Source organism: Dermochelys coriacea, chromosome 3 (genome assembly GCF_009764565.3).
Source record: "Dermochelys coriacea isolate rDerCor1 chromosome 3, rDerCor1.pri.v4, whole genome shotgun sequence".
NCBI classification, from domain to species: Eukaryota; Metazoa; Chordata; order Testudines; family Dermochelyidae; genus Dermochelys; species Dermochelys coriacea.
In genome coordinates this window covers 196,913,906-196,919,905 of record NC_050070.1, presented here as the reverse complement: position 1 = coordinate 196,919,905, position 6,000 = coordinate 196,913,906, and positions in this window count along the sequence as shown.

The following is a 6,000-nucleotide window of genomic DNA, read 5'->3' as shown; positions in this document are numbered from 1 at the left end:
GGGGAATAGTTTTGGAGTGTATCTGCCCTGTTTCTCAGCAGTTTGTCCCGAATTTGGCACCCACTGAGGCACGGTTACAGATTGAAATACCAACATGTCCTTTTAACTCTGGGTCTGAATGTTGCCTATATGTCTGAAAAATGACTAGTGATCTGGGGTGCCTTGATTTTTGGATATCCAACTGAACACCTTAAAAGGCCTGATTTTTCAGAGGATGGGTGCTCAGCTCTTTCAGAAATCAGGCCTTTCTAAGGTGTGAAGTTGGGCATCCAGAATCACTTGTAACTCTTCAAAATCTAGGCCATTTCACTTTAATAAATGACAGAAATATGTGAGGTTTGCCATCCTGATGAGTTCTGAGTGAAGTGTCAAAAAGCCTCCCCATATATAATCTTAAAAATTAACACAGCCCTAAAATTAAGTTGTAAATACTTGGCTCGGATTTTAAATCGTCGATTGTTTTTAATTGCTGACAGAAAAATCCAATATGCTCATCAGCTGGCAGGTGACATGAAATGTTTGCTATAGAAGGGCATCTCCAGAAATCTTGCTTTCATTCAGCATTCTAGACAATTAAGATCACCATCAAATACTTCAAACCTCACCTCTTTTCATTTAAGAGTTTGCACTGTTGACATTGACTCCTGCTTTCTAGTACAACTATGAAAGTAGCTCTTAAGTAGGACTTCAGCAAATAATCACAGCAGAAGTGTTCAGAATGTGCCTAAACAGCTCTGTATTGTGATGAACCATACAGTCCATGTATAACTTTAATACAGGCTGTAACTAAGATCAGGAGTTATGTATTGTAATGACCCACAGTTAAAAGTATACAATATGTTAGAGATAGAGCTGGAAAACATGGCAATATTTTAAATGTATTCTTAAACAAATGTTACTAAAAGATTTTTCAGGTGTTTTTCAGTTATTGTTTTTCAGATTTCAGGTTTTTAAATCAGTTAAAATACTGCAAGAGCAACTTCTGAGGTTCTGGGATTTAAAAACCAGCCAACTGTATTTTTAGAATTAAAAGTTTCAAGTTTATGTAATTTCAGGTTAATAATCTTATGTAGAAGTTGGTAACTGTGAGGGATGGATAGTTCAGTGGTTTGAGCATTGGCCTCCTAAACCCAGGCTTGTGAGTTCAATCCTTGAGGGGGCAAAAATTGGGGATTGGTCCTGCTTTGGTGTGGGGGGTTGGACTAGATGACCTCCTGTGGTCCCTTCCAACCCTGCTATTCTATGAACTTCTCAAAGGAGCTGGGAAAAAAAATCACACCACATTTCTCACTTAAGTGAGTTGACATCAGTTGTATCTTTAATGCCTGCTCCATGTTGCTGTGTTCAGGGTCCATGTTAATTTTTAAATATTTACAAACCATGTGGGAGTGAAGACAGCCACCAGACAGTGTAGGTGCTAAGCAGAACCTTTGCGGAGATAGCAGATACTCTGTCTGTGAAGGCATGGCAGGGTTGGCTCACTCCTGCCTCTGCTCAAGTCCACAAACAGCTCATCAGTTAGGCAAAGCTCTTCTTAATGAGGTCTGCTCTGGAGTAATTAATTAGAGCTGCAGTGACAAGAGGGCTGGCTCAGCTGCTGTTGCCCAGCCCCCACAAAGTCTCAAGACCTCCTTGTCAATCTCCTCCTGGTGCTGGCCAAAGTGGCCATCTATAGCAACAGGAGGAGGATGCTGGACAGGGAAGTGCTCTGCAACAGTGGGGACTATCCCTGGTCCTCCCTTCGATCATGTGACCAGAGTCCTCTGCACTGCATCTGCTGGCTCCCTAAACACCTTTGAGGAGCAGTGGGCGCTGTCTGGGGCGCTCTACTCAGTAGCCCCCTCCGGTTCCCTGCTTATGGCCCAATGACCTCACTCCTGTTCCTGTTTTCTTATTAATTGTCCCCCAAAATAATTTGAGCCCCGGGTTTAGTCGATCCCCCCCTTAGGCTGGGGGAGGGGCCTTCAGAGGTGGGCAAGCTTGTGTCTGCCCACCTCCGGTTCTCAATAAAAGCTGTTGCCCAGCACTCTGTCACAGAAGGGCTTTTATATTAGCAAGTGGACGACAGCCACTGTTGAAGATTCTAGCCATTGGCTTTTCGATGAACCCACAGTAGTATATCAGCAGCAGCAAACAGCCTGAGTAAGGTGACAGCCGGCCATGTGGTGAAATTAAAAAAATGTCCCCTGGATTCTCAGATTTAATGATGAAAATGCACCGTTTAGTCCTATTGTTCTAACAGTAGAGTTACCTATTGGTCAGTTTTCTTGTTCTTGTTGCCTTCTGTTTGCTGATGATGAAGTCAGACTCAGGATGGGGGTGACATTCCTTGGGTGTGGGATAGCTGCTCAGTGGGCCCTCATGTGGGTCAGTGCACCTTGCAGTTCCTTGCTGCTAGCCCGAGTGATAGAAAAGCTATAAAAGGGGTCAGGACAATCTTCTGGCACCCTGTGTTTCCAGTCCATGGTGGACATTACCGTGTAAGTGAGAGCAGTGCAGCTCAGGGAGGCAAACATGCCCTGACTCGCCCAAGGAGCAGGGCAGTGCAAAAGAGAGCTTTAAGCCTCATATTCTGTCAGCCTGGTTCTTCACTCATTTACACCAGTCTTCCACTGGCTGTAACTCCACTGACATCAAAGGATTTACCCCAGCATAAAATTGGTATAGACAAATGGAGAATTGTGTATTTTGGCCATACCCAAGGACCTAGCACAGGACTCATCAGCCCTGTTTCTGCTAAACTGCATGCTGGGGTTTCTTATTTGAGAGCTTGCTTGTTTACCCAAATGGGGCCTGACTGTCCTCTCAATGACACAAGTTTTCACCTCCATTTATTTCAATGCAGCTACTTCTTGTATATGGTATGGGGGACTCTCAGGGCCAGAAGATATTTGTACAGGATCCTACATGCTGCCAACCTTCTTCAGAATGGTATGAGTGGAGAAGCTGTGCAACAAGGGGTTGTCACACCCTGGTCTACTTGCCAGGAAGGGTGCTCTACACCAGCTCTAAATAAGACAGTCCGAAATATAGATTTGGGATGGGGCTACTGGGGTGCACACTCACAGGAATTCAGCAGCTGGGAACCACTGTGCATGAGGAAAGGAAGGGCGGTAGTGGAAAGGCTGATAACCCCTGACCTGCTCCTGGCCAGGGTATAAATTCCATCTTCACCAGCCCTTGTGGAGTTCCACACACAACCATAATTGGGGCTTTGTGTAATAGAGGGGCAGGAGGAAATTTCACCTTTATTTCCCAAGCATTGAGTTAAAAATGTACTTCATTTTTTCCTTGAGAACACTGTCCTGTTTGCTGTGAGGAGAATATGGTACTTTGCTGAAGAGCACTAAAGTCTCTAAAAAACTGAGCTGTTTTCCCAACAGATGATTATAAGTTGTCCTTGAAAATATTAATAAGAATACAAACATTTACAAATCTTCTCTGTGCATTACAAAGCTCTGACACCGCTCCCTGACACATCAAATGCTACACCCTATACCAAACACAGAAGTTAAACAGCAGTGCTCTTGTTGTCATTTGCCTTCAGTGCCCAGTCACTCTGCATAATAACACGTTTCAAAGTAGCAGCCGTGTTAGTCTGTATTCGCAAAAAAGAAAAGGAGTACTTGTGACACCTTAGAGACTAACAAATGTATTACAAATTTGTTAGTCTCTAAGGTGCCACAAGTACTCCTTTTCTTTTTTGCAGTCACTCTGCATAATCCTTGTGTCAATTTACTGTTTGTGATGTTTAGGACCAAACCAAATGATTCTTTCAGCACATTTAAAACAATCCCTTCAAGACTTTTTTTTCCCCCTTGGCTGTGTTTTCAATCTTGGCTTATCACTGTTATATTTCATGCTTTATGCATCTGAAAAAAAATTCAATATTCGAGAACAAAGTAAGCCAGAGCTTTCCTTCATTCCAGTCTTTTATGTCCTAGGGCTGTCCCAACTCAATGACCCAGTTTTTATTGTGTCACATTTCACTGTTGCTGGCTGCTACCAGCTTGGATAATCCCTTCCCTGCCTCCTTATCAGTAATTTTTTGTAATTCATTTTTTCTATTTTGTCCATTCCACCCCCAAAGCTTTTAGTTTTTCCCTGGTAGGAAAGTCACTACTGCCATTTATGCTCACTCACTCTAAGAGCTGGTCAGAAACAAAAAGCCAGTCAGTCGTGTAGTTAATGGCTGCAGTCTGTTTTAGGAGCATTGCATTTTCTTCAGAGGTAGGGAAGAAATTCAACATTCTCCAGAGTTGACTCCTGAAAGATCATCCCTATTGATAAAGGTGGGGAAAGGGAAAGGAACCTGCATGCTCTTGAACTGATTGTGATGAGTGAACCTGTATCTTTCAAGGCTTCCCCACACACACAGGGTTGATCTGCCCAGGTAAATTGTCCTATCACTGGTGTCTATGGAATACAATGAATGAACAAAAGAATACAAATCATCTGTGTGGAGGGTAAAAGAGGGAAAAGGACTGAAGCATTCGCCTAAGTTTTTCGGCATGACATCTAGAAATGGTGTATTTCGGTATCTGAAAAGTAGCACTTCAGCATGGCAGCAATAGTATTATACAGTCAGAGCCCCATTACATTTCACAATTCTGCAGGTGTGGAATATTTTGCAAAATTTATCCCGTGCCAGAGAATTGTGCTCCAGGATCTCAGCTTTCATTAAAAAATGGTTTTAGTTCTTATGATTGCTGGTAACCTTGAAAAGCTGAACAGTGCAAAACCATGCAATGATGTTTTTCTGAGTCTGCACAGAGTCTATGAATAGGTGTGAACTGCTCCAGCCATGAATCTTAATGGAGTTTTAATTCTGAAATCTCAAGCTGACAATCAATGCCACCTTGAAAATTGAAACAGGATGGAGATCTCAAAATGATGTAAAATAACCCCCCAAAGGAGTACAGTGCTGTTTGATATAATTCATTTTCATATTTAATTCAATAACTTTACATTTAAAAATTCTGAAGCTGCTGCATACATTTTGATTCAGCTTGCCATGGAGTATATAGTGTCTAGATCGTAGTGAAGGATGGGATAGGAGCCAGTCTACCAAGATGATAGATGAGAAAACTAGTTTGTATATAATAACTGATCAAAACTTGAGCCAAACCTTTTCTGAGATGTTGGATAGCTTTGGGATTTCTAATTTTTTTTAATGCACATCTGCATTTACCAGTCCCAGGAGGATAAAGAAATATCAGAAAGATTCAAATGCATCCACGACTTCAGGTACTTCTACAACCAAATCTTCCAAAGTTTGCTCATCCCAACATTGAAGGTGCCTGGCCTACCGAATTAACTTGAGTGATCTATCCTCAAGTGTCTTCCCTTGTGTTAGCCCATCACAAGGGAGTCCTACAGAACAACTGGTGTGGAGTGTGCAATCATGCTCTGAATCCATTCTGGTGCTCTATTCAGTTGTGTGGACTGAAGACTTCAGGGGGCACATCCTAAGGTTCATAGTGCTTCAGTAAACTGTGCAGCTCTAAGAGTGCTTTCACAGTATGTAGTGGGAGAACTTGCCTGTTCCATTCCACTCAGGATCCCCAGAATGTATGAGCCCAGCAACTCATTAAAACAACCCAGTTCTGACCTGGCACGCCCCCAGTTTCTGTCCACAGCCTTCGTTCCAACCAATGGCAAGGCGTGGACCCAACTCAGAGCAATGCCCCATACCTAATGTTGGGTACTAATGCGACTCTCATTTTGGTAAGAAGAACCAGCGCAGGAGACACAATCGCCGGCATTTTGGCAGTGGCTCATTGCCATGACAAAGTTGTGATGTGCTCTTTTTAAAAAAATTAGCTATTTATTTATTTAGTGTTCACAGGTTTCTAAATCATTGCAGGTTGCCGCGCCGTCGAGCTAAAACGGCACATGGCATTGCCCTATTACCATTTCCACAGAGGTTGGTATTGTCCTTTCTGTTATTTCTTTATCTAGAATTTCATTAGGGCTTTTGCTGATTTTTTTTAAATTGGT